Raw genomic sequence first — 11,188 nt, forward strand, 5'->3', positions numbered from 1 at the left:
GGCCCTTTTACCTCCGGTTCGGAGGGCAGCCACCCTGGCTCCCTACACCTCATCAGGAGCCAAATTTAAGTGAAGACACTTCCACAACTAGATCGCTGCCAGGCAATTTACGTTGACCTAACTGTGTAGTGTCGATCAGGCCTTAGATTACATCTCTTTAGTTAGCCTTGCTCCGATCAGAGAAGCCACACTGCGAAATAACATTCGAGTGGCTATGTCAGCACTGGCGCTGCACTCACTCGTGTGGCACTGAGACTTTTGGGGACATGTCCAAGGGTTCTTTGCGCTGCAGCATGCTGAGTTACTCTATGCATTCTTTCCCCGTGAATTGCGGAAGAACTTGACTCTCCTTTCTGGGCACACAGGGGGATTGTGAGAAGGCATTGGAGGACTGGCAACACACGAGTGGCACTAGCCTGCATCCACATTGCAGAGGGAGTCTGTTAGGAGCTAATGAGTTGTGCTAACTCAAGCTTTAGCTTATGGCCCCTGGCGGGCCAGTCATCTTGAGATCAAAGCATTACTACATTCAGTGTAAGGGGTTTTGTGAGTGTGGACAGGATTCGAGTTAAATGCAACACTTGTGAACTTTGCCATGAAGACAAGCCCCTGATGTGTGACCTTGGACAAGCCATTTAACATTTCCATTTATTCACCTGTCAAATGAGGATAATACGTACTTCTCTCAAAGGATGTTGTGAGAATTAAATCATTGACATTTACAAAGAGGTTTAAGATCCTCACGTAGAAGGTGCCAGATAAATGCAAAATATTATGCTGAAAGGGCTGCCATCAAGTTGGTCTTGAATCCAAAAAATCATGGACCTCGGGAAGCCAATGGGTGTGCCAAGAGTGAGCCTAAAATCTCTTTCAGGCTCAACAAATGGAGCAACCAAGCCCCTTCATGTAGTAAAAAAGCTACAGTCATGGCGATGACCCAAGACAATAGGCTGCCTGGCAGGCCAGAGTGAGCCCAGGGAGTTTAACAGAGATTTTCCTGGTTGGAAACACAGGGAGTTAGGAAACTGGTTATAGACTGTAGGTGTCAGAAGCATCTGAAAGCCAGGAAGAGTTGCGTGACTCAGAGGAAGACAAAGCACAGGGCTTCTTGGGCACAGAGCTCACTGAAGTGGCAGACTTGGGGATTTCTGAGCAAGGAAAGTGCCTCTTGTTGTTTCTATTGAGTTCAGGGAAACAAGACTTTATGTGCACTTTTTGTAAAGTAACAAGTTTAAACCAAGAATATACTTGGAAATAACCTTGCAAGATCCTGAATATTGGCTACATACTTGGGCCAAAGGGGCAACATTATCTTATTCTTTCTTGCTTAGATAAGAAGTTGTTTAAGCTCACTCCAGAAACAACTAAGTGTTAAATGAGCTGACTGGGTAGCATATGTGGGCCTTAAACATATATACAATAGATTCATGGTTCTCTGATGCTATGTGGCAGCTCAAGATCACGCCCACTCCCTCTCTTTTTTTAAAAACCCTCCAAAATCTGAACATACAATATTATTGGATTTTAGGAGGAAAGATTGGGGAAAGCAGACAGACATATTCATAGAAGAACAGCAGCTTAATATAAGGAAACTGACATTGCACTGAAGGAGATTAGCCACTAACATGCAAACTATTGTAGATAAGAAAGCAGATGTATAAATATAAAACTAATGATGGACAACAGTGAACAACAAGGATGTTATAAATCACAAGAGCAAATCCTAGAAGAGCTAAGCAGGAAATTATAAAGTGTCCTGAATGACTGCTGCTCTGATTTAACATTTGCACTCTCATGGTAATAAGATATACACTATGGATACAAATTTCCAGTCACACTGTACCCCTGTGCTTGTGGAGTTTTTTTCCTTTATTTTCTTGAGAAATAAATCATTTGGGAGGACCTTATGTAATATCATCCGCTGAACTTGCTTTATACTACAGAACACACACTACAGCTGATGCATTGCTTCAATTCTTCAGCCCAGTTTAAAAAACATCCCAAATTGTTCAGCAAAGGCTATTTATCAGTGTTTTCTGTGAATTTACATTTTAATCCTGTTCTTAATTTTCTTCTGCACACATACATCTTTTCAATCATTTTCCTCCTAGTGCTGGAGAACACTTCCTTACTGGAGTGTCAGCAGAAAGTTAATTATTCTAAAAAGTTAAACACCAGTTTCAAGTTTGGTTGGTTGTTTTTGATGCCCTGGCTGGATAGCCTGAGCACAGGTTAGAGCTTTCAGACTTAACTGCCTGAAGTTAGGCACCTGAATAAGCAGCCTAATTGTCAAAGGTGATGAGCATCGGCAGCTCCCACTGATTTCAATCAAAGTCTTTGAAAAGCAGGTTCCTAAATATGGATTTAGATGCCAAACTTTACCAACCCAACTTTGAAAATGCTGGCCTTAGTCTTTAAAAAGCTTCATTAGCATGGAATTTTGTTTAGATTTACGGTTGTATTCGTATGCACTTTTATAATTATATATTGTATGCTTACCTGTACACTAATCATCCCACTGTATCTCTGGCAATTGTTTTCATGCTAATTTCCCCTAGGGCACAGTTGTACAAGTGTTAATTAGTTTTTACCCCAGAAATAAAAGTAGGTCTCAGGTTAATGTGAAATTGCTGGGAAGGAATGAGATGTAAATTTCAGCCTTATGCAACTACTGTGGGAGGCAGCATTCCACAAGGCTGGCTGACCAACGTAGTGATATTTTGGCCTATGCAGGGCAAACAATATTTAAAACAGAATTTGCAAAAGATATTGATTTTACACTGCCTTGCACCTTGGCTCTGTTTAGACTAGGAGAAAAAGGTGTTTTTTAAAAAATGTATTAGCTAACATGCAATAATGTTGTGATATTTATAAATGCGACTGCTGTAGGGAGGTTTTCACACATTTTAAAGGTGTTAACTGGTTGTGATCCACCCTGACCTCCCTCTAGGCCAGGGTGGCTGTACTTTTTTGATGAGTGAAGTGATTTCCCTCCCCCCCCCCGCATTGTTTATATACAGTATATAGCACTTTGGTACCCTTTAAGATGAAAGACTCAGTAGGCCAGATTTGTAAAGGTATTTAGGTGCCTCAGCAAACAGATAGGCATCTAGTGGGATTTTCAAAGTTGCCTAGGCATTTCAGGATCCTATTTGCTTCTTCAGGTGCCTAAATACCAGTACAAATCTGGCCACATATGGTGATGTAATCATTAATGAGCTTCCACCCTGTGATGGATTTAAAAATGCATCGGAATAACTGCACTTTATTTGTGATTGGGAAGTGGGCCAGGTCTGACAGAGCAGAGTTTTAACACCTTTTTGGTGTGCTTTACTGTCAAACAAAAGAAAATGTAATGAATACATTTGCAAATGGAAAGAATTCAAGAGGGATATTGATAACTAAAGAGGGTTCAGAGAAGGGCCACGAGAATGATTAAGGTTAAGGGATTAGAAAACATGACTTATAGAGACAGATTCAAAGAGCTCAATCTATTTATCTTAACAAAGAGAAGTTTAAGGGGTGAATTGATCACAGTCAATAAGTACCTACATGGGGAACAGAACATTGATAACAGGAGTACTTGTGGCACCTTAGAGACTAACAAATTTATTAGAGCATAAGCTTTCGTGGGCTACAACCCACTTCTTCGGATGCATATAGAGTGAAATATATTGAGGAGATATATATACACACATACAGAGAGCATGAACAGGTGGGAATTGTCTTACCAACTCTGAGAGTGAGCTCTTCAATCTAGCAGAGAAAGGAATAACACGATCCAGTGCTGGAAGTTGAAGCTAGACCAATTCAGACTGGAAGAAGGTGTACATTTTTAACAGTGAGGATAATTAACCATTGGAACAATTTACCAAGAATTGTGGTGGATTCTCCATCACTAGCAATTTTTAAATCACGATTGGATGTTTTTCTAAATATCTGCTCTAGGAATCATTTTGGGGACGTTCTATGGTTTGTGTTATACAGGTCAGACTAGATGATCACAGTGGTCCCTTCTGGCCTTGGAATCTATGAAGAATACCCTACTCCTTTAAGAGAAAAACACAATGGGTCTTGTAAAGTTACAAATTCCTCACTTCTTGCTGAACACTAGTACCTTGCAAATGTGATTCTTTCCTGTGTCACAGAGAGGGGGGGGCACACCCGTTTTCTGGCAGACCCTGTTTTCTGGCAGAGCCTGTACACCCAGACATGGGATAGGACTACCAGGGTGTTTAAATTGCTACCCTGTCCTAAAGTGTCTTTCTGCAAACACAAGAACATTTCTCCAGGTTAAATCATTCCAGAAGGAGTCAGTTCAAAAACTTGCTACAAAATTAAATCTTCTAATATCTACTGCTCCCTTCCCTAACTCCACAATCACCTCATGCTGCTGCAAGCACAAATCTTGTGTATTTTGCTCAGACGTGCTGAACTTAATCACACCAGAAGACAGAAATAACTGATGCTGTTTCACTGCACAAAACACAAGAGGACGAGAAAAAAAAAGGCTGACAGCTGGAATCATCTCCTTTTATGTCTTTATTTGCCATTCAGGATCCTTTTATTCCATCAATGCAAATATGCAGAACAGTCAGAAACCATGTTTTAAGCAGCACATACCATTTGGCTGAGTATAACTAACTACATTCCCCAAGCAATATAAAATGAACAATGCACATCACCTTCCAGGAGAAGAGACAGATATTGTGGCAACTGAGAAACACAGTTGGCAGCTTCCTTACAAAGTAGTTTGGCTGTTAAAATGCTAGAACCGTCATTGTCCATTTCTTTAAAAAAAAAAAAAAAAAAAAAAAGTCCTACTAGAATTTAAACACTATTTTTTTGCTATCTACATTATATATAAAATATAGACTCTGTTTACTTTATAACACTTACTTTTTCTTGATAAATAGCTCTTTAAAATATCTACTGTACATATGTCCATGCACTGACATTTATATATATATATACACACACACACACTTTGCATTTATGTTTGAAAAACACAATAAATATATGTAATATTGATATAGCAACAAACTGAAGATACTTTTGCTTTTAAGATTTAAAAAAAAAAAAACCCCAACCAGACAGTACAAAGAGAAGCAATGGGCACCATTCATGAACCAGGCATAGCAGGAAGCTACTGTCTGTCCTAGCTGGGCAATGGGAATTTAATTTATTCGAATTTAGTGGATTTTTACTAAAACAATTTTTTGCTTTGGGATTAGCTTCAAATCAGCAATTAGCCACCTGACCTACCCTGTGTTACATAGAGTGAGAGCAAACCTGATGAGGAAGCAAAAGATGCCTTTCTCAACAGATACCTGTCTTGATGACCTGCAATGGGATGAGAAAGAAAGTCCATACCAGTGGGCTTGATTGATGGTTAAAAAGAAACAAGGCTGTGGGAAGGACTGTAAAACCATATGGTAAATGTGTTAATCCTTATTTTAGTTCTTCTAAAGATGATAGCTAGCACTGCAACACCAGAAGTGGAGAACCTTGATTATCTACAGCCAAGTCCATGTAATCAACCAGAGTTCCTATATAGAACAATGGCAATATGTGAGTGAAACACACTGGGCCAAATTCAGACTCTGACAATACAAATCTATAGAATTGCACCTGTTTATACCAGGACTGAATCTGGCCCAGTTAAAACTAATTCAGTGCTGATCTGGCCATGATGACAACTTTGATTTAGAGGCAACATCCTCTCCAAAAGAAGAGACAATTCAGGTTCCTTGTTAGCACAATCCTGGTCATTCTGTGTTTCAAATGCTTGGCATCAGAGCAGCAGCAAGAAAGAGACAGTTGTTCAGGTATGGGTGGGTTCATGAATGCAGCCTTATGTACAGTCCTATTTAGAATTCCTCCTTTCATGCACGAAGGAAGTGGGGATTTGGGGGTGGGTGGTTTTGGACGTCATTGTTATTTAATGGAATCTACCTTGTAGGTTAAGAAATCCACAGCAAGGAGAGAATTTTAAGTGAACAGGACTAAAGATTATTCATTCATACTTCAGCTCCAAAATGTACAGATTTTGCTTCCAATTTTAACAAGAACAACAACAACAAAACCACCTATCCTGCATAAGCCTGCCATCTCACAGCTAGTCCTTAATACCCAAAAGCCATCTTTAGAGGTCAAACAGTTCAGCGTTGAGCTTTTCAGCTATTTAAGGGCGTATCACTTGCCCATCAAGGAGGTAAGAGTGTTAAGCCAATGCATTAAATAGCTGCACAAAGCCCAAGGTCTGCTAGATGCTTTTAAACTCTTGTAGGTACAGAAATGAACAGATTACACTCAGTGTATTATACTTACAACAACATATAGAAGTCCAGGGCTAAAAACTTCCAGTGACAAGCATTGCTGTCAGTAGTCATTTATGGATCTCTGCAAAGACGCGATGGAGATGCTAAGTTTGTCTTTTGTTGTGAAATAAAATTAGCTAAGAATAATGTTAATTTTTGTACAGAGCAGTCATTTTTAGTTGGTTTTTGCTATAGTTGTAAGGACATAAAAATAAACAGGATAATGCCAGAATTGAATAGTTTACGTGCCAGGACAATGTGGAGCAGAGATAGGGATACCCCTTCTCTTCTGTGGTCACTGTAATTCAAAAGCTATTGAAGAGATGAGACAAGAAAAAAAAATTCAGTACAAATTGGAGAGTGCCTCTGATTGCCTAGCTAGCTAGCCAGGAATTTCTCATGCTTTCAGCCAAAGGTTAAGATGAGTTTTGTAGAAACTCATACTGAGTCTGAGCTTGTCTGTGCATGCATTGACTCTATGCCATAGAGGGATCCCGGTTAAGAACGTATTATCTATACATAGGTATTTTCTAACTATATAGGTTGAATGCTACTAATCTAGCCATGTGCAGGATATGAGATAAGGAAAAGCCCAAAGCTTGAGGTTGCTAATATTGTTTAGGGCTTAACTGAGCCCTGCATTGGGGCACAGCTCCAGGGGGAGTTCTGGGAGGAATTTTGCCCTTGGGAAAACATGACTCCTTCCTAAGCTCCCTGACACTCAGGCAGAGTGCACCTGTTGTTACACCCGTCCAAGGGTTACACTATACTTCACTTGCATGGCCAGCTTATTCTGCTGGCTGGTGTATACAGGGCCATGGACCCACCTTCTCACCCACTTGGAGTATCTTGAAACTTATGGGGCACATGGAAGGACTGCAATTGTGCCTTGCTGCTACACAGGGATATGAGGAGGGGCTGCACTCCATTTACCTCCTTGTTCACTTGGAGCCCAATCCAACTCCACATAGAGTCAATGGGAATCTTTCTACTGAATTTACTGCAAGGCATAACCTGCCTCTTAATGAGCATTGCTTTGACTCTCTGCCTCTTTGGCGGCAGATCACAATTTTTAATATCACAGGTACACAAGTAACAAATGGCAAAGGAAAGAGCCTCTCCAACAGCAGCCCTAGAAAACAAGATTATTTTTGATTTACCAAGTGCACAAGGTTACTTCTGGGCTACTGTACATTAAATAGTAGCCTGGATTTGAATAACTGGGTCTGCATCAATTCTAGCAGGAGCTCAAATCTTGTGGCACTAGAGCAGAGGTAGGCAAACTACAGCCCGCGACCATCCTGCCCGGCCCCTGAGCTCCTGGCCTGGGAGGCTAGCCCCTAGCCCAGGGGTCGGCAACCTTTCAGAAGTGGTGTGCCGAGTCTTCATTTATTCACTTTGATTTAAGGTTTCGCGTGCCAGTAATACATTTTAACGTTTTTAGAAGATCTCTTTCTAGAAGTCTATAACATATAACTAAACTATAGTTGTATGTAAAGTAAATAAGGTTTTCAAAATGTTTAAGAAGCGTCATTTAAAATTAAATTAAAATGCAGAAGCCCCCGGACCTGTGGCCAGGACCCCAGCAGTGTGAGTGCCACTGAAAATCAACTCGCATGCTGCCTTCGGCACGTGTGCCATAGGTTGCCTACCCCTGCCCTAGCCCCTCCCCTGCTGTCCCCCTAACCCCGCAGCCTCAGCGTGCTGCGCTGCCAGTGCTCTGGCCCACCGCTCCTGCCGGGCAGTGGCGTGGCTGGCTCTGGCATGGTAAGGGGGCGAGGAGCGGGGGGTTCCAGGAGGCAGTCAGGGGACAGGGAGCAGTTGGATGGGGCAGAGGTTCTGGGAGTAAGGGAGGTGGTCAGGGGACGGGGAACGGGGGCGGGGGTTGGCTAGGCATGGGAGTCCCAGGGGACCTGTCAGGGGGCGGGGGTGTGGATAAAGGTCGGGGCAGTCGGAGCGGGGGCGTTGGCTGGGGGTTGGGTCCCTGGGGAGTGGTTAGGGGCAGGGGGCCTCGGGAGTGGGCGGTCAGGGGACAAGGAGCACGGGGGGTTGGATGGGTCAGGGTTCTGAGGGGGGCAGTCAGGGGGCGGGAAGTGGGAGGGGGCGGAGACCAGGCTGTTTGGGGAGGCACAGCCTTCCCTACCCGGCCCACCATACAGTTTTGCAACCCCAATGTGGCCCTCGGGCCAAAAAGTTTGCCCACCCCTGCTCTAGAAAAAGAGTAGCATTAAAACTGCTATTCCAAATACATTGGTACAGTACCAGGGATTATTTTAAATTAAATACTGTAAACCTTTTTTAACCATTGGCCAAATTCTTAAATGTGATGTGAACTCCAGGGGCCAGTTGCAGCATTCTGCTCAATGTACTTCAAACTGTCCCAAAAATAATGAGGGTTTGATACTGCAAATCTAAATAGCCCTATTATTTAAATTATAGAGTAACTCATAATTTTATTGGAATATTAGGACACATTCTACAAATAAACTAGTCACTTGTTCCTTTAATTCAGATGGCAGTTTAATATATTTACATCTGATGCTACCAAAACCTTGCCCAGATAGCAGTATTTCATCTCACCTTACATACTGGAAAGTACAAAGACTTCATTCAATCCTGACTGCAAGCAGTCACCAGTTGCACCCCAGTTAGAGTTAAACTCTGCAAATTGCAGTATCCGAACCAATAAGGCTAAGGAGAGGAAGGGTGATGCACACCACCTGAAAGCTTTCAGCTCAGGGCCAGAAAAACTGAATTCAATAGGACTCAGTGTTCTGCCTGCATGGAGCTCACTGCAGGAACAAGGCCCAGGATTCCAGCACTTATGCTTTCAGCCAGAACCATAAAACTGCAGAGAGGCACAAACGTTAAAAATATAGATGGCAAAGATATTAAATTTTGTGCAGCACCTGGCACAATGGGGTCGTGGTCCACAACTAGAGCTCTGTAACCCTACCACAATGCAAATAATAAATGAAGAGAAACTAAAAAATATTTTGGTTCAGATTTAATTCAGGTTTTGGGCTACAGTTTGGGATGGTGTTTTTTGTTTTGTTTTTTAATCAGACTTGGTTTATCATACCTAGCTCCCTGCCATTGATTTTTCTGTCCCTTAGTCATCCACTTTATCCTGCATCCATGATTCTACCTTTGTCCTCAGTAAGGAGATTACACCATACTGCATTAAAAAAAAAATCAATATATGTCTCTTGACCCTCTCTGATTAACATCATTCTTTTGCTAAGAGAGATTTAGTTTTTGATCTGACTGTCCCTCTGGTGGGGTTGTGTGTGTGTGTGTGTGTGTGTGTGTGTGATAGCAGGTTTATTTAAATAAAGGAATAGTGTTGTATACAACGATGATTGTAATCTTGGCTATTTCCTATTTGCTTAATTACTTCATTGACAATTATTTTCCAAGGAATAATTTTAAACAACTGGAAAAAAAATAGAAACTTGAGACCCTGGCAGGAGAAGCCCTGCATCCTTGCCCAAGGCCCTAGCAGAAGCAGTAAACAACAGATACAATTGCTAGAGCTGGTCAAACAGTAATCATCCAATAGACTGATTCATTTCACAATATTATTTAAACAAATTGTATGACCTTTTTCCTCCATTATTCACGCTATTTATAGATCTCAGTAAAAAAGTCATGAAAGTTCACAAATATCTAGGATTTTACATATTTTTTCGAATAAAATTTGTACTTAGCATTGCTCTCCCAGTTCAGTAAATGCAGCAGTAAAGCCTAGACCATAGCAGTCAAGAGACCAAGGTAATAAGGTAGGGGTCAGTAGCAGGATTCCTAAGGGAGCTCTAAGCACCCCTAAAGATGACACAGCTGTAAACATTTTTTTTTATGTAAAGAGTCACAATTTTTGTAATCTAAACAATTAATTAGTATACTGACCTGGTGTCCCTGAGAAAAAGGTTCAAAATTTCTCTCTCAATCCTTAGAGCAAACATAAATCTTCTAAGAGGTTCCCTCCCCCTCCCCCAATCAGATTAACCAAAACAAGTCGTTTTGCTACAGTTTAAGACAAATGTAATTTAGCTTTGTATTCTTTTGGGGATTACATTTTGTTGTGTTATTTTTCATAGCTGCAGCCCCGATGCTGCAAACTCGTGAACACGTGAGTAGCTTAATGCACAAGAGGAGTCCCACAGAGCTCACCAGGACAATTCACAAGCATCCGCATAAAATGTGTGCAAGAGCAGGGCCTAAGACATTAAAGACAACGAGGATAAGTAAACCAGAGACCATTTGTCAGTTCCTGCATTGATGACAAAGGGAACAGTCAGCACAGTACCTGTGGCTGCTGACTTCAGGCAGGTAAGGAGGTTTTTGCTTTTCTCCCTGCAAATCTATAAGAATTTTTCTCATTCTTTGTGGTTTATCATTCAGACCTTCCATCTTCAGGAGCTGAAAGCTTCTGGGCTGAGCAACGTAGAACTTGGTGGCTGATGCAGATTTTTTCTTTTAGGTTGAGGTTCACATACGTTTAAAAGAACACAAAAACGCAAAACATAGCTTTTGGGTAGACACCCACTTAGTTTTGTATATTCTCTGTCATAATTCAAGCCCGGTTCACTCAGAACTCAATCCCAGGCTCACAGGAAAGTGTGTAAACCTGGCCCAAGTTTTGGCTGTGTAACAAACCCCAAATCAGAGAGTGTCACATGGCCTGGATTTTGCTGATGAACGTTTTGCACAAGCCTTCTTTATGAGCACATCTGTACAGCTAACATTGAAACTTAACATGAGCTTGTAGAATGCTTTCCCCATCCCCCACAGTTATATGAGCTGCTGTTGGAGACGGACTTGTTTACAAAAGCCACAATGTTCCCTACTTAATTGTGTTAAAAACA

Source organism: Terrapene carolina, unplaced genomic scaffold (assembly GCF_002925995.2).
Source record: "Terrapene carolina triunguis isolate 2854851 unplaced genomic scaffold, T_m_triunguis-2.0 Scaffold58, whole genome shotgun sequence".
In the NCBI taxonomy this organism is placed as follows: domain Eukaryota; kingdom Metazoa; phylum Chordata; order Testudines; family Emydidae; genus Terrapene; species Terrapene triunguis.